Here is a 26,071-nt window from a genome sequence, read left to right as displayed (position 1 = left end):
TCGGGTTGCCTTTAAAATCCTCAATTAAAATCTTTGAAGATTTCTACCATTTTCAATTCAATTTTTACCCATTTGAACTCAACAATATTCCCACAATTTTATTGGTACAAGCATGTATAACTAATACTCTCACATCCAAGAATCACACTCCCAATCACCCATCTTTACCCAAACTCGAAATTAAAGACTAAGGGTTAGAACCTTACCTCTTGGGTGAAGATCTTATGATATTTCCTTGTTGGATTTCAAATCTTGAACAAGATTTGTGATGAACAAAGCACTTGAGCTTCTTCCTCTCTCTAGAACACTCTTACTTCTCTCTAAAATCATCAGATAATTGTCCCAAAATAAGCCCCAAAACCTATTTATCAAAATGGGGTCGGGTTATAAAAATAGGAAAATGGACCCTCCGAACTCAGGTTTGCGGTCACACAATGGGTATGCGGGTCGCACAATGGACCGCAAAACCGATGCCGAAAAATGGGCTGCACTGGACAGGTTCATGACCATTTTGCGGTTCGCACACCATTTTTGCGGTTCGCACAATTGGCTGCAGAATCACATTATGCCAGCATTTGGTACTTTGGTCATAACTTCTTGTAGGAGTGTCCAAATGACAAACGGTTTGAAGCGTTAAAAACTAGACTCCAAGATCTTTCATTTAATAAGTTGTCCATCACATAACTCCTTATATATATGTATATATGCTCGTTTAGATTTTGGTCTTGTGCGTACTCATTTGGAACTTTAGTCTATTATGAAATTTTCCAACTTGACTTAGACTTAGGCCTCTCCTTAGACCCCACATCACTTATAATATGCCTCGTACACTTATTATCATATCCAATTGATATCTATCAAATTAATAGTCCTTAAATGAGAAGTAGAGTCCGCCCCCAAACACATAACATAACTTATCTCTTCTTTCACCCATTTCAATTTCCCAAATTTTTACTAACTCCCAAAATTTCCAAAATATTTGCGAGAGTTTCCTTTGTAAATGGGCCTATCCACCTGCCAGAGAATACCAGAAACCAATCCTAACAACACATACATAATCCAATCAATGTAACACAACATGAAAACAATACTAACAGTGGCCTCATAAGCAATATATTACTAGAAAAGGAACGCCATTAACATCAACTATTCAGGTGATACGTAACTCATAGCATGTAAGCTCTCAACATCTTCATAGAACACAGAAATGAACGTTTAAATTAATGATGATATTTTTGGGTCATCACATTCTCCACTTCTAAAACAAGCGTACGTCCTTGAATGGAATTAGAGAAGTACCTGAGCTGGTGAAAAGATGTGGATATTTGCTCCGTATGTCCGACTCGGTCTCCCAGGTAGCTGCCTGAATCGGCTAACCTCTCCATTGCACCCGAACTGAAGGATAACTCTTAGACCTCAAATGATGGATCTGCCGAGCTAGAATAGCTACCGGCTCCTCCTCATAAGTCAAATCTTTGTCCAATTGAACTGAGCTGAAATCTAACACATGGGACGGATCACCATGATTTTTCCGGAGCATGGATACATGGAATACCGGATGAACTACTGATAAGCTAGGTGGTAGTGCAAGCTTGTAGGCTACTTCACCCACCCTTTAAAGAATTTCAAAGGGTCCGATATACCTAGGGCTTAACTTGCCCTTCTTTCCGAATCTCATTACACCTTTCATAGGTGAAACTCGGAGCAATACTCTTTCTCCAGTCATGAATGTAACATAACGAACCTTACGGTCGGCATAACGCTTTTGCCTAGACTGAGCTGTGCGAAGTCGATCCTGGATAATCTTGACATTATCCAAGGCATCTTGTACCAAATTAGTACCCAACAACCGAGCCTCTCCCGGTTCAAACCAGCCAACTGGCGAACGGCATCGCCTCCCATATAATGCTTCATACGGAGCCATCTGAATGCTCGACTGGTATCTGTTATTTTAAGCAAACTCCATGAGTGGCAAGAACTGATCCCAAGAACCTCCAAAATCTATAACACAAGCGCGAAGCATATCTTCAGATATCTGAATAGTGCGCTCTGACTGTCCGTCTATCTGTGGATGAAATATTGTACTTAACTAAACCCGCGTGCCTAACTCACATTGTACAGCTCTCCAGAAGTGCGAGGAGAACTGCATATCTTGATCTGAAATAATAGACACAGGCACACCGTGAAGGCGGACAATCTCTCGGATGTAAATCTCTGCTAACCGCTCTGAAGAATAGGTAATTGCCACTGGAATGAAATGTGCCGACTTGGTCAACATGTCCACAATGGCCCATACTGCGTCAAACTTCTTCTTAGTCTGTGGGAGTCCAACAACAAAATCCATAGTGATACTCTCCCACTTCCACTCAGGAATTTATAACTTCTGAAGCAAACCACAGGTCTCTGATGCTCGTACGTAACTTGCTGACAATTCAAACACCGAGCTACATATGCAATTATATCCTTTTTTCATTCTTCTCCACCAATAATGTTTGTCGCAAATCTTGATACATTTTGGAGGCACTCGGATGAATAGAATACAAGGAATTATGGGGCCCTTCAAGAATTAATTCACGAAGCCCATCCACATTAGGAACACAAATATGACCCTGCATCTGTAGAACTCCATCATTTCCCACATCAACCTGCTTGGCACCACCGTGCCGCACTGTGTCCTTAAAGACAAGCAAATGAGGATCATCATATTGTCGCTCTCTGATGCGCTCATATAAAGAAGACCGAGCGATTGTGCAGGCTAGAACCCGACTGGGTTCTGAAACATCTAACCTTACAAACTGATTGGCCAAAGTCTGAGCATTTGCTGCTAGCGGCCTCTCACCGATTGGAATATACGCAAGGTTGCCCATACTCACAGCCTTTCTACTCAAAGCATCGGCCACCACATTGGCCTTTCCAGGGTGATACGGAATGGTGATATCATAGTATTTCAATAACTCCAACCATCTTCTCTACCTCAGATTGAGGCTTTTTGTTTAAATAGATACTGTAGACTACGATGATTTGTGAATATCTCACACGAGACACCGTAAAGGTAATGTCTCCAAATCTTCAGCACATGAACAATGGCTACCAATTCTAGGTCATGAACAGGGTAATTTTTCTCATGAACTTTCAACTGTCGCGACGCATATGCAATCACTCTGTCATCTTGCATTAATATTGCACCAAGCCTAATGCAAGATGCATCACAATACACCGTATAAGATCCTGAACCTGTGGGTAATACCAATACTAGCATCGTAGTTAAAGCGGTCTTGAGCTTCTGAAAGCTCAACTCACATTCGTCTGACCATCTGAATGGGGCACCCTTCTAGGTCAATTTGGTCAATGGAGATACTATAGATGAAAATCCCTCCACAAACTAACGATAATAACCTGCCAGACCCAGGAAACTCCGGATCTCTGTAGCTGATGTAGGTCTAGGGCCAATTCTGAACTGCCTCAATCTTCTTAGGATCCATTTTTATGCCTTCTGCCGATACAACATGCCCCCAAAAGGCAATTGAGTCTAACAAAAATTCACATTTTGAAAATTTGGCATATAACTGATTATTATTCAAAGTTTGAAGCACAATTCGAAGATGTTGCTCATGCTCCTCCCGACTACTGGAGTAAATCAAGATATCATCAATGAACACAACCACAAAAGAATCCAGGTAGGGTTTGAATACCCTGTTCATCAAATCCATAAATGTTTTTGGGGCATTTGTCAGCCCAAATGACATCACTAGAAATTCATAATGCCCATACCGAGTCCGAAAAGCTATCTTAGGGACATCAGATGCCCTAATCTTCAACTGATGATAGCCAGACCTCAAGTCAATCTTCAAAAATACCTTGGTACCCTGAAGCTGATCGAATAAGTCATCAATTCTTGGTAATGGATACTTGTTCTTGATAGTAGCTTTGTTCAACGGCCGATAATCTATACACATTTGCATTGAACCATCTTTCTTCTTTACAAATAACACGGGTGTACCCCAGAGCAAGATGCTAGGTCTAATGAATCCCTGATCAAGCAAGTCTTGTAACTTATCCTTCAATTCCTTTAGCTCTGGAGGGGCCATATAGTATGATGGAATAGAAATGGGCTGGGTTCCCGGAGCCAAATCAATATCCTTGTTGGGTGGCATCCCCGTCAAATCTGCAGGAAATACATCTGTAAACTCAAGGACAACTAGGACTGAATCCATAGAAGGAACATCCGCACTGGGATTGTAAATATAAGCCAAAAAGGCTAGACATCCCTTCTCGACCATACGCCGAGCCTTCATATAAGAAATAACCCTGCTTGTAGAATGACCAAGAGTACCTTTCCACTCTATTCAAAGTAACCCTGGCATGGCTAAGGTCACCGTCTTGGCATGACAGTCCAATACAGCATGAAGAGGTGACAACTAATCCATTCCCAAGATAACATCAAAATCTACCATATCAAGAAGTAGAAGATCCACGCTAGTCTCAAGAGTCCTAATAGTAACAACACACGAACGATAGACATGGTCTACAGCGATAGAATCTACCACCTGTGTGGACACACACACAGAAGTACTCAGAAAATCATGATGCATAACCATATATGAAGAAAAGTAAGAGGACACATAGGAGTAAGTATATCCTGGATCAAATAAAACTGAAGCATCTCTATGGCAAACAGGAACAATAGTTGTGATCACGGCATCGGATGACTCGGCCTCAAGTCGAGCTGAAAAAGCATAAAATCGGGGTTGGGCCCCACCAGTCTAAACTACATCTCTGGGACAGGCCATAGCTGGCTAGCCTCCACCTCTAGCAGTCTGACCTCCACCTCTAGCAGTCTGAACTCCACCTCTAACAGTCTGACCCCTGCCCCTAGCTAGTCGGGCGGGCGGTGGAGCAACTGGTGCTGGTATGATGGCACGAGAATTTTGCTGAGATCTACTATTCAACAACCTAGGGCAATTCCTCCTGATGTGACTAATGTTCCTGCACTCATCCTGCTGTCATGGCTACTGAAGTTGAAGATGACCCGGACGGGGCGGATAACCACCGTAGTGACTCTGAAGTGGTGGTGCACTGATAGGAGCTAAATATGCACTGAATGCTAGCTACCCAGGGTAGGGAACATAAGGGCCATGACTCTCTGAAGCACAGTGATAAGTCTGAAGTGCTGAATAAAATGGCTTGGGAAGATGTCCCCTACCAAAAGTACCCCTTCCACCAGATGAGGCACCTCTGAAGTTACCGGAATGACAAGGCCTCTTATCTGACACTGGCCCTCTCTCCTAAGAAAGAACCATCTCAATCCGCCTGGCGACATTAGCAGCCGTCTGAAAAGAAATCTCACTCCCAGTCTCCTTGGCCTTCTGTAGCTTGATAGGTTGGACGAGTCCATCAATGAACCTCCTCACCCTCTTTTTCTCGGTAGGAAGCAGAAGAAAAGCATGACAGGCTAGATCCAAAAAATGGGTCTCATACTGAGTGACCGACATACTGCCCTGCTAGAGACTCTCAAACTGTTTGCGGTAATTCTCCCTCAGTGTGATAGGAAGGAACTTCTCCAAAAATAGCTGCGAGAACTGCTCCCAAGTAAGTGCAGGCAAACCAACTGGTCTAGTAAATACATAATCTTTCCACCACCTCTTGGCGGAACCAGTCATTTGAAACACAGCAAAATCAACCCCATTGTTTTCAACTATTCCCATGTTTTGCAATAATTCATAGCAGTGGTCCAGAAAATCCTGTGGGTCCTCAGAAGGTGTACTACTGAAATGGATTGGAAATAGCTTGGTAAACTTGTCCAATCTCAGCAAAGAAGGCCTATCACCAGCCTGTGCCACAATAACTGGTTGAACTACCCCAACTGGATGAGCTACTGGAACCTGATTTTGGGAAGCTATTTTCTCCGGAGCGGGAGTAGTGGGAGTTTGTGCTCCTCCCCCAGCCTGTGAGATGGCTGGTACCACTGAAAATGTACCATTCTGGGCCACGCCCTCCATAAGACTTACCAAATGGACTAGAGCGTCCTGAAGTACTAGAGTGACTATGAACCTTCCGGGATCTGAACTGGTCCCATTGGTACATTCTGAACTGGAACCTCCTCCTGAAGATCCACCTAAGGTTCTACCACAGGTGCGGCTGCTCGAGCTCTAGATTGAGCCCTGCCTCTGCCCCTACCTCGGCCTCTAGCGCGACCTCGACCTCGGCCTCGGCCTCTGCCCCTAGTCATAGCTGTCACTGGGGGCTCTGGCTCATGTCCGGCTGTAGACGTAATGCATGTTCTCACCATCTGCGAGAGGACAAGAATAGAAGAGTTCAATCGTCAATGATAGAATAAAGTCGCACGACAGAGTAGAATAAAAGTGAAATTGTTCCTAACTCCATAGCCTCTGGAAGATAAGTACAGACATCTCCATACCGATCCTTCAAACTCTACTATGCTTGCTCGTGACTCGTGAGACATATGTAACCTAGTGCTCTGATACCAACTATCACGATCCGAAATTCCCACCTTCGGGACCGTGATGGCGCTTAACATTTCACTTACTAGGCAAGCCAACGTTAGAATAATATTAGCTATTTTAAAATAATTTTAAATTAATTAATAATAAAGAAACAAATGCGAAAATAAAGTCTGAAATAAAGTGAATAATCCATAATAATAGCGATGTCTAAATACCATCTCAGAACTGGTGTCACAAGTGCACGAGCTACTAGAATAACACAAATGAAGGTCTAAATGAAAATGAAGCTGTCTGAAAGAAATACACAACTACGATAAAGTGGAAGGGGACTTCAGAACTGTGAACGCCATGCAGTTATACCTCAAGTCTCCTACGAATAGCTGAATCCGAGCAAATCTACTGTACGCCGCTAGGATCAACTCCGGTATCTGCACAAGAAGTGCAGAGTGTAGTATGAGTACAACCGACCCCATGTACCCAAGAAAAGCCGAGCCTAACCTCGACGAAGTAGTGACGAGGCTAAGGCGGATCACTTACATTAACCTATACACAACAATAATAATAACAACAATAATAGAAATAAAATAGGTAACTCAATTCAACAGTTAAAGCCAACTCGGCAGTCATAACCAATTATTATTTCAATCAGTTTCAATTGCGGCGTGTAACCCGATCCCACAATATATTCATTTTTATTTAATCATGTTGCGGCGTACAACTCGATCCTCAATATGTCTTTTCAATCAATTTTATTGCGGCGTGCAACCCGCTCCTCCAATATATTCATTTCAATCAATTTTGTTGCGGCGTGCAATCCGCTCCTCCAATATATTCACCTTCATTTCTGTTGCGGCGTGCAACTCGCTCCTCAAATAATATAATTTACCAATTCTTATAAAAGAAATTATTTCAATAAATACAACAATTAATATGAAATTATAAGACAACAAGCATACAATAATTATGATTTAATTAGGAAACAAGTGATGACAAGTAGTAATTAATTATGAAAATTAAGGAGGAAATATGTAATTTAATATTTAGTATGCTAAATGTCAAGTAGCAATTAAGTCACACAAATCAAATAAGCATATAGCAATCAAAGCATGGATTCAAGGCATAATATTGAGCAAGGAATATGAGATAAATAATTAATATAATGATTAATTTGTGATTTAAAATAATTTATGATTTTTAGATAATTATGCAAACAATTAATTTGACGACGTATAGACACTCATCACCTCGTCTATACATCGTTCACATGAATTTCACATAACAAATAATTCAAGGGTTCTATTCCTTCAAGTCAAGGCTAATCACGACACTTACCTCTCTTTGCAACTAAATTCAAGATTCCAATAAACCTTTGCCTTGCGAATTCATGTCTGAAAGCTTCAAATCTAATCACAAACAATTCAACATACTCAACACGAATCGTAGAAACTAATTCCATATGAAATTATAAATTTTCCGGATTAAAATATGAAATTTATTTTAAAATTCAACAGTAGGACCCACATCTCGAATCCTTGAAAAACTCACAAAATCCGAATACTCGTTCCGGTACGAGTTCAACCATACAAAAATTATCGAATTCCGATATAGGATTGCCTTTCAAATCCTCAATTAAATTCTTTGAAGATTTCTACCATTTTCAACCCAATCTTTACCCATTTGAACTCAACAATCTTTCCACAAGCTTATTGGTACAAGCATGTATAACTAATACTCTCACATCCAAGAATCACACTCCCAATCACCCATCTTTACCCAAACTCGAAATTGAAGACTAGGGGGTTAGAACTTTACCTCTTGGGTGAAGATCTTGTGATATTTCCTTATTGGATTTCAAATCTTGAACAAGATATTTGATGAACAAAGAACCTGAGCTTCTTCCTATCTCTAGAACACTCTCACTTCTCTCTAAAATTGTCAAATAATTTCCCCAAAATAAGCCCCAAAGCCTATTTATCAAAATATGGTCGAGTTATGAAAACAAAAAAATGGACCCTCCGAACTCAGGCCTGCGGTCGCACAATGGACCGCACAATGGGTATGCGGGTTGCAAAAATGGACCGCACCATTTTTGCGGTTCGCACAATGATTCTACGGTCGCACAATTGGCCGCAGAATCACATTCTGCCAGCTTTTGGTAATTTGGTCATAACTTCTTGTAGGAGTGTCCAAATGACGAACAGTTTGAAGTGTTAGAAACTAGACTCGAAAATATTTCATTTGATAAGTTTTCCATCACATATATATGTAGATATGCTCGTTCAAATTTTGGTCTTGTGCGTACTCATTTGAAACTTTAGTCTATTATGAAATTTTCCAACTTGACTTACACTTAGGCCTCTCCTTAGACCCCACATCACTTATAATATGTCTCGTACACTTATTATCATATCCAATTGATATCCATCATATTAATAGTCCTCAAATAAGAAGTAGAGTCCGCCCCCAAACACATAACATAACTTATCTCTTCTTTTACCCATTTCAATTTCCTGAATTTTTACTAACTCCCAAAATTTTCAAAACTTTTGTCAAAATTTTCTTTGTAACTGGGCCTATCCACCTGCCAGAGAATCCCAGAAACCAATCCTAACAACACATACATAATCCAATTAACGTAACACAACATGAAAACAATACTAACAGTGGTCTCATAAGCAATATATTACTAGAAAAGGAACGCCACTAACATCAACTATTCAAGTGATACGTAACTCATAGTAGGTAAGCTCTCAACATCTTCATAGAACACAGAAATGAACGTTTAAATTAAAGATGACATTTTTGGATCATCACAAAAAGTATACAAATTATATAAAAGATGTTTGCACTTTCAGTATATATAACTTAAATCCTTTAAAAACAATTAGGGGAATCTACGCGGTATACATATTGAAAACACCAGTTAACTCCATATACATTTAAAATATTCTTTTTACATTCTATACCTATTTTATAAAACTTTATTTATTTTTTACATATTTAATATCATTATATGCCATTAAACAAATCTCACATTTTAAGGGAATAGATTATCTCTCACTCCAACTTGATAAATCCCTTAAAATACTCCATCATCCCAAGTTATTAGGATTATACATTTTCACCGAAATATCTGAACCCCAATGATTTCTTGTTCCAAATAAACAGCTCTCTCTATTCTTTCTTATGGCATGTGGGTGTAGAAGGAGGAAGAATATGAAAATGGAGCATTTGTTTTGTACAAGATATTACTTCTTTACCAATTATTTGTTAGATGAAGTGTTTCATCTTTTTTGTTTTTCTCTTACATCTATGTAATCAAAAGAAAGGTTAAAATAAGATAAAAATATTTTAATTTGGGATACAATATCTAAACTACAGAAATATTAGAATATACTATTCAAACCAATACACCACAATATTCTAATTAAAATTACAATATTCAAATCAAACACATCACACTATTCTAATTTGGAATATAATATTCAAATCAAACATACCAAAGTATTTTTGTGATCGATACATTATCCAAACCAAACATACCAAATTACAATTGATTAATGAAGAATATAGTATTCAAACCAACACAATATAATATTCTAATAAAGAATACAATATTCAAAACCAAACATATCGCAATATTCTAATTGGGAATATAGTATTCAAATCAAATATACCATAATATTTTAATTTGGAATATAGTATTCAAATCAAACATATCACAATATTCTAATTTGAAATACAATATTCAAATCAAACATACTTTTATTTATATTTATTGTGTATATATTATTTTATTTGGAATCTTAACATTCTTTAATAGTATACAATGATTAGTTTACTGTATTTTTTTTTATTATATAGAGGAAGATAAACTTCTATAACGACAAAGGTTCCCATAGTAAAAAAATTGTTTAATGGATAAAATTTTGTTCTTTAATTTTAGTCCAAGTTTGAAACGGATGGAATACGATTTTGAGTAGATTTGCTTTGTGTATATAGCTTCCTTTAATTTAGGGAACATATTTATTAGGTAGTTATTGTCCTTTAACTAAATAGGTATGTGAGGTAATTAATTGATGTGTACTACATGTAATTTTATAATTGAAGCATAGTGTATTAAAGGTTCTTTAAAAGGGTATACGGTGTAACTTTCCCAAAAAATTAACATAGTACTTGGGCTTACTTTCACACAGTTAAGCCTTTGGCACTGAATCTCAACCAAGTCACATAGATGGTCAAATACAAAAACCGTCTCATAAGGTGTCTGTAGCACTCGACCAAACCAAAGAAATCGACCATTTCTATTACAATACTGGTCCAAGCCACTATTATACCAACTCAACTTCAAACTACTCTTGATTCCATTTCAAGACATTACTGGTTTTCCCAAAATACTCTGGTCTTCACCCAAACTCACACAAGTGATCCTGACATGAAGCAGCATCGCCATGATATCCATAAGCCTCTTATTTTCTATTCATGTACACTAAAGTACCTCAAGCCGAGAAGTTCGCTCTCAAGAGCGGACTCGCAATCACTGGCGGAGCCACCTTATTCCAAGGCATGTCAACTGACACCTGTTTATTGGAAAATTACACTGTGTAGGTCGGTAAATTTTATTTTTATATGTATATATTACTATATGTTGACGCCAGCTAATTTCTTCGTGTATTTACTTCTTTATATTTTGACACCCTTCGGTGAAAATTCTGATTTCGTCATTACTCGCAATTATGCAAAGTTGAATTGAAAACCTTTAAGCAAAATTGAGAGTTGATATATACTAGACAAATATGTAGGATGCACATGTACTTGATATTGTAGATGATGTGGAGCAGGACATATATTGTTTCAGCAACAAGGAAGCCAAATACAGGAATGGAAATCAAACGAATATATAGGGCAACTGTGAGTGGTTACTGGAAGCCTCCCGGTTTAGACAAGCAAATTACATGTCCAAGAGGGAAGCCCGTTCTTGGGATGAAAAAGACTCTGGTTTTCTACAAAGGCCGAAAAAGTCATCATGCCTTTAAAACTGATTGGATCATGCATGAATATCGTCTTGTTCTTCCCATAAATCCACTCTTTATATTTTTCATCATTTCAAGAAATCTCCTCAGGTAATATTCTTGATTAAAATGATGATATATACGTTGTAAGTTTTTGAGTTCATAGGATGAATTTTGAGATATCATGTATATTTAACTCTGCCTATATAAGCTCATTGTTGAATCTGCCACGGTTGATATATGGCATATTTTAAATTGTTATTTGCCTTTTCTTCTGTGGCTGCAGAATTCCTTAGTTCAGATTGGCAACTGGGTTCTTTGTCATATATCTTTGAGGAAGAGAAATGAACAAAGTCATGAAGAAATCTTAGGAATGGGTATTGAAGATTACAAAGCTTAGCATGTTGAAATAGTAGCGGAGCCGATATTGTCTTATGATTTTATGAGGAGAGACTTAAGTGATGATAGAACTTCTTCCTCATGCTTTTCTGATTCTGTGAGCTCTGATTCAAGTGCCCTTACTGAAGTCTCTTCTAGTTCAAGATGAGTAGTATAACATGATGAAGCTAGTAACCAGCTTCTAGGATGTAATTTCATTAAAGTTTATATATATATTGTGTAATATGTTTTTACATAAACGATATATAAATATATTATAAATTTTAAATCACTTATAACCGACTTACTTGATATAATGCATCCACCCTTTTTGACCTCTACCAACTGAGTAACGAAATGGATAACACATCCCGTCCTCTATCGCATCGAATTGATGAATATTCATTACAAACTCAACAAATCACCCTCTTTTCTCTCAATAACAGGAAAAATAATTTATCGTTATTCATTTTTTAATAATATATTTTTACCTCAAAATTAGTCGTTGGCTCGTCGGCGACGTTTCCTTTCCCGATGAGCCAATTTCCTACGGAACGTCCGTAAGAAATTTGCGTTTTTTAGTAGTGATTTAACTTGCTTTGATCAACTCTTACGTCATTGCTTCCATCATATTGCTCTAGCTAACAATGGATGACATTTATTTGCAGTTAGTTAATTTACTTATATATATTACAATAAACGTAAAGAGTGTAATATAACGTGTTGTAGTGGTTGTTTGATTTTTCATCTTACTAATTTTATTTATTATGAATATCTATAATTATCTTTTACGTGACCTAATTTAGTATTTTCTATACATGTATGATAGATAAACTCACAGTGAACATGCATATGGCTGAGCTAAAAAGCAAATGTAGCTAACAAACAGCAACACATTTAGAAAATAGGTAATAGAAGCAAATTTGTACGTATGAATCATAAAGCTTTTGCTATCAAAATGTCACGATCCAAAATCCACTAATCTTGATCGCACCTAACCCCAACTCGCTAAGTAAGCATACAGTCACGTAATAATAATGAAATCAATTAAACATGGTCTAATAACTCAACAATAAAAAAATATCATGAAATATCTGATAAAGATAACTGAAATAGTACTGCAACCATCCCAAAAACCTGGTATCAACGAGTACACGAGTACTATTGAATAACAAGATACAAGCAAAATCCTCAAATACAATTGTCTGAATAATAGAACAGTAAAGATAGAAATAACTGAAAGAGAACTTCAAGGATTGCGGATGACATAGCAGCTACTTCGTAGTCTCCCAAAAACTAATAGCAAATCAACTCTGAAAATCGCCTCGACTGGATGTACTTGATCTGCACACAAAGTGCAGAGTGTAACATGAGTCAATAAGTAATACTAACCTTGGGTTAAAAGCAGTGACGAGCTCAGAAACAAAAGTCAGATGCCAATATCAATAACGAGTAACAGTTTAGAATATAAAAGGGAAAATTAGTAGAGACAGGTAGCTCAAGAATATTATGTTCAACTTGTTCACATTACAGGAATTTAGGCATGCTTTCAAGTATAACAGTTAAAACCCAACATAGGTAAAGCATTTCATTTATCAGTTAGCATGAGGAAAGTACATCTCTATGCCAACATATCAAGTATACATGTCAAATCGAAATATCATAGTGGATCCATCAAAATATTCACACTTAGCAATGTAAAAGTGCCCGACATATACTGTTGGTATGTCAGACTCTGGCGGGGCGGATCCTGCCCAAGCGCTAATCATAATCATTTAGCCTAATAGTGAGGCATGGTGTACGCATCACCCCAAAACAATAACACTTATCCCAATATGGGCTTGGCGTACGCGTCACCTCAAAATAAATACCAACCGGCTCTATGGCCCAAACTCAGTCATTTACCGTTCAAGTCTCAAATAAACACATCTCAAAATATTCAGTTTAACAGTGTTACCCTTAAGCGGTATCAACAATATATGAGGAATCAAATAAGAAGTACTGAGACAGAGATATCATATACGGATATAGTATCATGACTGAGAACATGTGTACAAATAAGGTATATAACTCAGAAATAGCAAGAATAGCCCTATCAAGTCTCAAACAATTAGCACTTAGCCTAGACATGATGTCTAACATGAATCACAATTCAAATAACCAAACAAGTAGATGAAACGCGGGGGATAACAAGGTATGATAGCAAACCAAGCACGGTAATAACCTAAAGGCCTCCCCAAGCTATGATCTCATCGGTGCACGTACATACGCCTGTCACTTAGCGCGTACGTCGCCCAAATATCTTTCATATAATGTAGTCTTCAGGGTTAAATACCCTCAAATCTAAGTTTAGATGTGTTACTTACCTCAAAACGCGCAAATCAATACTCTAACAAGCCCTTTCCATGTTGATCGACCTCCAAACGATTTGAATCTAGTCACAAACAACTCAATATCAACAAATAATGTCGTAGAAAATACCTTCGAACAATAAAGTTTCAATTTTATCGAAATCTAAAAGTCAATCCCGAGCCCATACCCCGGGACTCGGCCAAACTCATAAATTCCAAATATCCATTTCGATATGAGTCCAACCATACCAAAATAATTCAATTCCGTCTCCAAATCGACCTTCAAATCCCCAAATTTCATTATAGAAAAGTTTCTACAAAATCCCCATTTTTCCTACTTCAAATCACCAAATAAATGATAAGAATAAGGATGCAATCATGATAAATGAACAAATCCGAGTAAAAAATACTTACCCCGATTCAAGACATGAAAATCCCCTCAAATATTGCCCAAACCGAGCTCTACAACTCAAAATATGATATAATAACTCTAATCCTCGTAATGGGATTGTAACAGTCTGCCCAGTCATTACTCTTCGTGATCGCGAAGAACAAAAATTACCAGCCGCTCATTCCTCTTTCATGAACGCGACAGCCTAGTCGCGAATGCGATGCCCAACACTCAAAAGCTACGCGATCGCGGACCTGACCACGTGATCGTGATGAACAAATGCGTGACATCCTCAAGCCCTCCATTCCTTCTACACGAACGCGTCTGATACCCCGCGTTCGCGATGAACAAAAACCCCAAGGCTTCGCGAACGCGTCCATATGCTCACGAATGAAAATAACAAAGACTCACCTGCCTGAAATTACTCTGCGCGATCAGGACCCTATATTCGCGATTGCGAAGAAGGAAACCAGAAGCACAGATTCAGCAGTTCCTCAAGTCCAAAACATCATCCGACAACCATAAGAAACGTCCCCGGAGCCCTTGGGACCCCATCCAAACACACCAACAAGTCCTAAAATACAATACGAACCTACTCGAAGCCTCAAATCACATCAAACAACACCAAAATCACAAATCACACATCAATTCAAGCCTAATAAAACTTATGAACTTCCAACTTCTAAAACTAATGCCGAAACATATCGATTAAACCCCGAATTACCTCAAATTTTGCATGTAAGTCCCAAATGACACAAAGGATCTATTCCAACTATCGAAACCGAAATCCAAACCAAATATCAATAAAGTCAATTCTCGGTCAAACCTCTCAACCTTCCAAATCTTCAACTTTACAACTTTCGCCAAAAAGCCTCAACCCAACCTACGGACCTCCAAATCAATATCTAGATATACGGCAAAGTCCAAAATCACCATACGAAACTATCGGAACCATAAAAACTTTATTCCGGAGTCTTCTACACAAAAGTCAAACTCTGGTCAACCTTTTCAACTTAAGCTTCCAACCTTGGGACTAAGTGTCCCAATTCACTCCAAAACATCCCCGAAACAAAACAAACCACCCCGGCAAGTTACATAACCACAAACGAGCATGGAAGAATCCATAAATAGGGAAATGGGTCTATAATACACAAAACGACCAGTCGGACCGTTACATTCTCCCCCTCTTAAACAATCGTTCGTCCTCGAACGGATCTAGAATCATACTTGGAGTCTCAAATAGGTGTGAATATCTACTCCTCATATCCCACTTGTCCTCCCAAGTAGCCTCCTCAACCGGCTGACCTCTCCAACGAACTTTCACTGATGTTATATTCTTCGACCTCAACTTTCGAACTTGCCGATCCAAAATGGCCACCGGCTCCACATCATAAGTCAAATCCCCATCTAACTGAACCATGCTGAAGTCCAAAACATATGACGGATCACCATAATACTTTCGGAGCACAGATTCATGAAACACTGGGTGAACACCCGATAGTCTAGGTGGCAATGCAAGTCTGTAGGTCACCTCTCCATTTCTCTCAAGCACCTCAAAAGGACCAATATACTGAGGGCTCAACTTGCCCTTCTTTCTGAACCTCATCACACCCTTCATGGGCGAAACTCTAAGTAACACCTTCTCACCCACTGTATATGCAACATCACGAGCCTTCCTAATAGCATAACCCTTTTGTCTAGACTGTGTTGTACGAAGCCGATCCTGAATCAATTTGACTTTCTCCAAGGCATCCCGAACCAAATCAGTACCCAAAAACCTAGCCTCTACCGATTAAACCAACCAACTGGAGAATGACACCGCCTCCTATATAAGGACTCATAAGGAGCCATCTGAATACTCGATTGATAGTTGTTGTAGTCAAACTCTGCAAGCAGTAAGAACTGATCCCATTAACCCCCAAAATCCATAACACAGGCGCGTAGCATATCCTCCAAGATTTGAATGGTGAGCTCGAATTGTCCGTCCGTTGGGGTGGAATGTTGTACTCAACTCAACCCATGTACCTAAATCACGTTGCACGGCTCTCCAAAAATGTGATGTGAACTGCGTGCCTCGATCGGAGATAATGGACACTAGCATACCATGTAGATGAATAATCTCACGGATATAGATCTGAGTCAGGTGCTCTGAAGAATAAGTAGTCACAACCGGAATGAAGTGGGCAGACTTGGTCAGTGTAAGGCCCCGTAAAATTTTGCAAATGAATTTAAGGTTTCATGGTGCCGAAGTAGGCTTTTGCGTTTGGGTTGAACAATGCATTGGGGGGTAAAGAAAAAATTTGGGCAGAAAAATACATTTATGCGGCCCACTATGCGGCCGCAGAATCACTCTGCAGATTGCATAATGGTCGCAGAGTGAGGCAGGAATGGGCAGTTTTGGATGCCATGTTGCGGTCAACTATGCGATCGCAGAACTTTCCTGTGGTTCATTATACGACCGTAGAACAGGTTTGCGGGCCGCATAGTGATCGCAGACCCAGGCAGGCGACCCCCAAAAAGTTCAAAGGCCATTGGCCAAGGAAGTTCACTGATTGGCTAGTTTGGGAGTTCGTCTTGCGGACTCTAGTGAAGGAGGGGTGATTGTGCAAAATAGGGCTGAATCATCACTTGTTGTGGAAGTCAAGGAGAATCAATACAACGATCCATTGTTGGCACAATTAAAAGAGGGGATTCATAAATATAAGACCATGGCCTTTTCTCTCGGCATGGGTGATGGTACATTAAGGTACCAAGGGCATCTATATGTTCCAAATGTAGTTGGTCTTCAGGAGAGAATCATGACTGAGGCTCACACTTCTAGGTATTCCGTGCACCCGGGCTCTACAAAAATGTATCATGATCTTAAGAAAGTCTATTGGTGGAATAATATGAAGAGAAATGTAGCGAACTTTGTGGCGAGATGTCCAAATTATCAGCAAGTGAAGGTCGAACACCAAAGGCCCAGTGGGTTGGCACAGAACATAAAAATTCCAATATGGAAGTAGGAAATGATTAATATGGACTTTATGGTAGGACTACCTCGCACTCCTCGTAAGTTTGACTCGATTTGGATGATTGTGGACCGACTCACGAAATCAGCCCACTTTTTACCGGTTAAGGCTACCGATACAGTGGAACAATATGCTCAGTTGTATATCAAAAAATAGTCAGGTTGCATGGCACTCCGGTTTCCATCATTTCTGATCGGGAAGCTCAATTCACTGCCAATTTTTGGAAGACCTTTCAGCAAGGTTTGGGTACTCAAGTGAATCTTAGTACAGCCTTTCACCCACAGACTGATGGGCAGGCAAAGTGGACTATTCAGACACTCGAGGATAAGTTGCGCGTTTGTGTTCTAGACTTCAAATGGTAGCTGGGATGATCATTTACCACTCATAGATTTGCCTATAACAATAGTTATCATGCTAGCATCCATATGGCACCATTCGAGGCTTTATATAGAAGGAGATGTAGATCTCCCATTGGGTGGTTAGAAATTGGGGAAGCAGAGTTGATAGGGCCAGACCACGGGCATCGGGCTATGGAAAAAGTTAAAATCATTAAGGAGTGGTTGAATACTGCTCAGAGTCATCAGAAGTCCTATTCAGATGTTCGTCGTAGGGATTTAGAGTTCAAAGAAGATGATTGGGTATTCTTGAAGGTTTCCCCCATGAAAGGTGTAATGCGATTTGGTAAGAAAGGGAAATTGAGTCCGAGGTATGTCGGACCATACAGAATCATTCAGAGGATCGGTGAGGTGGCGTACAAGCTTGAGCTACCACTCGAGATGTCATTAGTGCACCCGTATTTTATGTGTCTATGTTAAAGAAAGTAGTTGGAGATCCGACACTCATTGTTCCAGTTGAGACTATTGAGGTTAATGAGAAATTGACGTATGAAGAAATTCCAGTTTCTATTATTGATCGGCAAGTCCGAAAGTTGAGAAATAAAGAAATTATATCCGTGAAAGTGCTATGGCGAAACCAACAGGTTGAAGAGGCTACTTGGGAGGCCGAGGAAGAAATGAAGAAAAAGTATCCTTATTTGTTTGAATAGCCATGTATTTATAAAGTGGTGTTCTATCAAAATTCTAAGGGTTGCCTTCTATGAATTATGTATCATTTGTACAATTGGTGTTAAGGGTGTTTCTTTTCTGGGAATATATTGCTTATGAGGCCACGGTTGGTGTTGTTCTTTGTTATATTGTATCGTTGGTTATGTATATGTTGTTAGGCTTGGTTGTTGGGATTCTCTGATAGGTGGATAGGCCCAGTTACAGGGGAGACTCTGGCAAAAATTTTGGAAACTTAGGGAGTTAGCCAAATTTTGAAACTACTGGTGTGTGTGAATTAACAGTCGGCCCACATTGAATGCTAATGATGGAATTTGACCCTCATTCGAGGACGAATGATCCTAAGGGGGGAGAATGTAAGGCCCCGTAAAATTTCACAAATTAATTTAAGGTTTCGTGGTGCCAAAGTGGGCTCTCATGTTTAAGGATTTTAGAAATTCTTAAGCTCGTCGCGACTCGGACTTTTTGGATTGAACAATGCGCTGGGGAGTAAAGGAAAAATTTGGGTAGAAAAATACATTTATGCGGCCCACTATACGGCCGCAGAATCACTCTACGGACCGCATAATGGCCGCAAAGTGAGGCAGGAATGGGCAGTTTTGGGTGCCATTCTGCGGTTGACTATGCGACCGCAGAACTGTCTTGCGGTTCATTATGCGACCGCAGAACAGGTTTGCGTGCTGCATAGTGATCGCAGACCCAGACAGGCGACCCCCAGTTTTGGGCACCAAATTGTGCGGCCGATATGTGGACCGCATATCAATTCTGCGATCGCATATGTGACCGCAGATCCTGTTCCGGAGCTTCATTTTTGGGTTTTTATAACCCGAACCTACTTCGTTAAATAGACGATTTGTACCATTTTTTAGCTAAAATCTGATATTTTGAGGGTGAGAGAGTGCCCTAGAATGGGAGAATGATCTTCAACAAATTGTCCTTCAATTCTTGCTCAAATATTTGAAGATTAACAAGGAAAACTCACTAAGTCTTCATCCTAGAGGTAAGATTCTATACCCTAGCCCTTAATTTCTAAATTTATCTAAGAATGGGTAATTAGCAAGATAATTCTTGGGTATGGGGGTTGTTTATTTTGCATGCATGCGTTATCAAAGGGTGTAGAAATATTGTGAGCTAAAATGGTAAAGCGTGGGTTGTGGGATGATGGAATCCTCTATAAAAGGACCTTGAAACCTTAATGCACACCTAGTGTTTGATAAAATGCTCAAATGAGCTAGAACCATGATCATCTTCCTAATTTTGGTTCAACTTGTTATATTTCTAAAATAGATTGAAGTTGCTAAGAATTCCAGAATATTTTAGAGTTTAAGAAAGCTCAATTAAGGTATGTTGGCTAAACTCTTCTTTAAGAATTGGAACCCTAATATCCTTGTAAGTTCCAAGATATTTATTACAAATCAAGTATTCCGACTCATTCTTAGTTAGAATGGGATTCCAACTCCCACTTAATAGATTCATTCCTTCGTTACGGCGGTTGTGGGTACCTGCCGTTCAGAGATGCTATCAGAGTAGGAAAGTTAGCCAAGTTCTCCTGCCTAGTTTAGATAAAGCACCCCTTATCGCCCCACGGCATCTGGTTAGGACACAAAGCTTATTCTATTCCTAAAATAGCGGATTCTATAACAGCATTCTGCCTTTTCGATCGATCCATTCGTTCGTAGAGCTATTTACTCGATCGCAGACATTTCTGGAACACCTCTAACAGAGGGGCAAATAGTCAATTTTGAAAGAACTTATTGTCAACCTCTTTCAGATATGAATCTATCTGATTCAGAAGGGAAGAACTTGCATCAGTATCTCAATTTCAATTCAAACATGGGTTTGATTCACACTCCATGTTCTGAGAAAGATTTATCATCCGAAAAGAGGAAAAAACGGAGTCTTTGTCTAAAGAAATGCGTTGAGAAAGGGCAGATGTATAGAACCTTTCAACGAGATAGTGCTTTTTCAACTCTCTCAAAATGGAATCTATTCCAAACATATATGCCATGGTTCCTTACTTCGACAGGGTACAAATATCTAAATTTTATATTTTTAGATACTTTTTCAGACCTATTGCCAATACTAAGTAGCAGTCACTCCATTTGCAAGCCTCGCGAATAATTTCATTACCTTCCTGAGCAAGATCACGTCCTTCATTACGAGCTTGTACACGAGAATTAGCAGAAATCGAAAGGTTTTTACCCAAAACTCCGCTCTGATACCTCCTAAAGCGAAATAGGCACGCGCACGGGTAGAGAGTCTGCCTGAGTCGTGCGGCCCCAGGTAACGCCTAGTTTAGTGTAGCTTTTCCACGGGATCACCATTCTCCTAGAGCTCGAGCATGAAACTTGATTACACAGATTCGGTTCGGTCGCAGGAGCGAAGCCACGACCACCTCTTGACGTAAGGCACGACGTAGTGGAGGAGCATAATGCAATTTAGGAGGAATCAATGAGAGGACATCAATTCAAATCCTGCTTTCCTCGATAAAAGCCCACAGAAGGGCCAAAGCACAACAAGCCTACTCATCATCAAAGCAAGTCCAAGCCCATGCAAAAATGACCTCATTGTCATGGGAGCCCTTTCCTTACTCCTCAATATAGTCGCAGGTTCTATACATTAAGATTTGCAGCACCTATTCAGGAGCTGGGGATGGCTATATTTCTGGGAGCGCTTTTTGCCCAATAGCTACATAAACACATACTCCGTAGCCCTGGGATCAATAAGGGGGAACAAAGAGATTGAGTAGTTGGTGGGACCGATGAAATAGGAAAGATGGCTGACACCGAAACGAGGGAACTATTTGGTGCCCTTTCGCCTATTTCAGTCATCCAAATTATCTATAAAAAAAATTAGATAGAATAACTTCGACCTTGTCAACTGCTAATGAAAGAACGAAATCCCGAAACAAAGCCCGTATTCTTCCTAAACCCCCTATTCTTAGCATGACGGATATTGAATAAAGGGACCGCATTTCCACACAAGGAGGCAGGCGACCGGGAAGCTTTGCTTCTAGTTTGGCTAATGTGATAAAGATACCAATTAGTGTGCCAAAGATGCTCCTCCAGTAGACATTGATGGTATTCGTGAACCTGTTTCAGGGTCTCTACTTTACGGAAACCGTTCAGTGAGAACCCCAGTATTCAAGACTTGGCAAGATTGGCTTCTCCGTGCAGAAAGACCCAGTGGCTCAACCAGTAACCAATGGCGAAAACTCAAAAATCCATGGTTTCCCGGTCAAAAAGGAAATAATATTTTGATCTGAATGCCATCTTTCAACCAATTTTTTGGAAATTCTGTTTCTGATAATTGAACACCATTATAAGTACATTTAATATGCATTTCTCTATTCCATTCCTGTAAATCTTCAGACCATTCAGGAAGTTGCAAGAATAACATACGTCCGAGATTTTTGGCTATTATCAATGAAGGCTGGTTCTTTAGATCCAGATAATGCGAAGTGATGGGTTGGTTATTAGTTCTATAGTTTTTAGTTCATACTATGTGGGTTGGTCTTTTTTAATCCTAACCCTAAAAAACCAACGAGTCACACACTAAGCATAGCAATTATATCAACTGGTCAATCGAATTTTTATTCAACCTTATAGAATTAAGAATTATAAATGTCCTGTCGAAGAACTTGATTCATGCAAAGAAAGACGGTATCTGGGGAATAAGCATCGGCTAACTCTGTGCCAGCCAGCACCTTCTATCAAAAATGGAAAATTGGCTATGGAGATTCCGTGCGGTCAGAAATTAATACAGACACAAAGGGCTTCAACAGGAAAGTCGTTTCGATCCAATCCATTCTTGGGGTCAAATAAAGACAAAAAAGGATATGTCAGTGACCTAGCACGACAAAGCACTCTCCGAGGGCATGGAATGTCTAATTTTTTGGTCAGAATATCCACAGTAATGTCTCTGTTAGATTCTCCGGTCGAAATAAGGGAAAGGTCAATTCAATTCTCGATGGAAACGGAATTTTGCGAATTCTCCCCCGAACTGGAAGATCATTTCGAGATCTTCGAACATATTCGAGGGTTCAATGTTACTATTGTAACTTCGGCCAACACACAAGATGAGACTTTACCACCGTGGAGCGGCTTTTTGCAAAAAGATGAGGGGGAAACTCAGTAAGATGTCGGAGAAGCGAAATATACGAGATCACAAACGTAGATTGCTCACGGCTAAATATGAATTGAGACGAAAGCTTTATAAAGCCCTTTGTAAAGATCCCGATCTTCCTAGTGATATGCGGGACAAACATCGTTATAAGTTGTCCAAGTTGCCAAGAAAGAGTTCCTTAGTTATGCTGATGCTGATGCCAAGGCTTATTCCACTACGGATACAAAAAGACAGAAAAGGGATTATTCCTCCTTTTCGGGATTTAGAAATTCATTTTCTTCCTTCCCCGAGCCCACCTTTAGCCCTTTCTTCAACTACTATTGTGGTAGGAACACATTCTTCGAGCAGACAAAGATATATTTTCAATTCGTGTTTCAAATGCTCTTATTATATTGCATTATAAATTAAGGATGTGTTCCAAACTATAGATTATGTATCTATATATTATAATTCCAAGTCGTGATTTATGGGGAAATTATTATGCCAAATCATGTAGAAATTGTGATTGGGATTACACCTCCACCTGCATACATTGGGATGAGGCGGCAATGCTGCTTTGTGTAAGATTTTGGTATTGTTGTTGCACCATCACCCACCTATATATATTGGGGTGAGGCGGCATGGCCGTTTTGTGTAGTTATTGGTATCGTTGATGCATTTCCACCAGCATATATTGGGGTAAGGCAGCGGGGCCGCTTTGTGTAAAAATGGGTATTGTGTTTACACCTCCACCCGTATACATTGGGGTGAGGCGGTAGGGCCGCTTGAGTAAAGATTTGGTATTCTGTTTACACCTCCACCTGCCTACATTGGGGTGAGGCGGCGGGGCCGCTTTGTGTGAAAATGGTTACAGAGGATCTCATCTTAAATTCTAAAAATGCTAATGCAACTCTTAATAAGCTTGCTCTGGTTTAAGCGGTTATCTATGCTATTCTATTGCCGCCCTGATTCATCATATTCATATTGTACTTACGTCATTCTATTGAGAGGGTGTTTAGTTATACATACTAGTGTTATTCGACGGTACTAACGTCCCTTTTGCCGGGGGCGCTGCATCTTTAATGGATATAGGTGGTTCCACAGCAGGAGACATTGATTAGTGATAGCAGTGCTCATTCTTCCCAGCTGACTTGGTGAACCCCATCTCATTCTGGGGTTGTGCATCTTTTGTTTTGTATATGTTATCGTGTTTTGAGGTATAGCCAGAGCCTTGTTGCCGGTACTATCATTGTACTCTTTGGTATCTTTAGAAGCTCCGTAGACTATGTGTGGGTTGTGTATGGGTGTTGAGAATGTTAAACATGTTGTGATGTGATTAAATCACTTGTCCCACTTTGAATCACGAAGGTATGTGTGTGTGTATGTTTTGAGACTTATTAATGAAGTAATTAATGGTAATGAATTGGTATTATAGACATTATCACCTTATTGTCTAATTAACGAAAAATGTATTATGCTTATTCATGGATGAGTTTGGGTAGAAGGAAATCTAATAGGCTTGATCGGTCGGGTTCACTCGGTTGAGCGCCGGTCGCGCTCCCCGAGTTTAGGGCGTGACAAACTTGGTATCAGAGCCTAAGGTTTTAAAGTGTCCTAGGATGTCTCGGAGCAGTGTCTAGTAGAGCCCTTTTTATCGGTGTGTTGTCGACCACATCTATAATCAGGATGCTACTTGGACATTTAGGAATAATACCCTTCTTTCATGTTCTCGATCGTGCGATAAAGTTGGTTGTAATATTTTTTCTCCTTTAACTCGTGCGTTGCTCTAATTTTCAGTACATGGTACCAAAGAAGAAGGCAAGAACTGGCCAAAGAACCAATGTCACCCCAGGAGTGGCAGTTGATCCTATATTTGATGATGCGGGTGAGCACCCGAGGGGTAAGGATATTCCCCCAGTTACTACGCTGCCTGATTCTACCACAGCTGATCAGAACGCACATATCCCTACACTTATTGAAGGTGCAACGGTTCCTCCAACTGATATTCCAGTTCCACCTCCAGCTCCAACTTCCGATTTTGGTGTTTCTTATGTTGATCTTAGGGGATCCATATAGATGTTGGCACAGATAGTGGCTTCTCAGGCCTAGAGATCGAGTGTTGGGCCTACTTCTTCCAGTCAGCCAGGGGAATTTGCTAGTTCCAGGGTGAACAAGTTTCTTTAGTTAGATCCTCTAGTGTTTACGGGTACTAATCCCGAGGAGGACCCTCAGGACTTTATTGATGAGATGCACAAGACTCTCCGGGTTATGCATGCTACAGAGATGGATGTTGTGGGAGGAATCCCGTAGGGAAGGGAGCCCTCCGGCAAGGTGGGGTGAGTTCACATATGCCTTTATGGATCATTTCCTGCCTGCCAAAACTAAGGTAGCCCGTGCCGCTGAGTTTGAAAGCCTGAAGTAGGGTAGTATGAATGTGTGGGAGTACCATATGGAGTTTGCGCGCCTGTCCAAGTATGCTATTCACATGTTGCCCACTATGGAGGCTAGAGTGTGTCGGTTTGTACAGGGCCTTTTCCCCTTGGTTATTAATGAGGCCGCTACATCTGCCTTGAATTCTAATATGAACTATGGTAATATGGGGGCATTTTCTCAAGCCATAGAGACCCACAAATTGAAGAATAGAATGGAGCGTCAGAGTAACAGCAAGGCCCGGTCCGCGGGCAACTTTTGGTGGTGGTAGGTCGGCATTCAGGGGAGGGTCATCAGGACTATCTCAATCATTCTCTCAGCCTTCAATGAGTGCACAGTCATCTATACCCAGTCAGGGTAACAGGGGACCCCACCAGCAGGGTCGGCCCGACGGAAGATTTCAGTAGCGGAGGCTCCCATGCCCTAAGTGTGGGAAGATGCACTTTGGGGCCTGCTTCATGGACCTACCTATATATTATGGATGCGGTGTGAGTGGTCACATTCAGAGGGATTGCCGCTCATCCTGCCGAAACATGGACAGAGGTGCGGCGCAGCCAGCTAATTCTGCAGCTACTACATCCACAGCACCTCCAGCTCGAGGCACCCCAGCACCCGCAGGGGGTGGTGCAGCTAGGGGTGGTGCACAGAATTCGGGAGAACCCAGCAGATTTTATGCTATGCGGAAGCGTCGGGATTTAGAGGCTTCTCTAGATGTTGTCACAGGTATATTGTTTGTCCAATCCCATGATGTATATGCTCTTATTGATCTCGGTTCCACTTTGTCATATGCCACTCCTTATGTTGCTATGGAATTTGGGATAGAACCGGAACAGCTTCATGAGCCGTTCTCTGTATCTACCCCAGTTCGT

Source organism: Nicotiana tabacum, chromosome 21, assembly GCF_000715075.1.
Source record: "Nicotiana tabacum cultivar K326 chromosome 21, ASM71507v2, whole genome shotgun sequence".
Classification (NCBI taxonomy): domain Eukaryota; kingdom Viridiplantae; phylum Streptophyta; class Magnoliopsida; order Solanales; family Solanaceae; genus Nicotiana; species Nicotiana tabacum.
The sequence above is the reverse complement of the archived record's forward strand: the minus strand, read 5'-3'. Positions refer to the sequence as shown.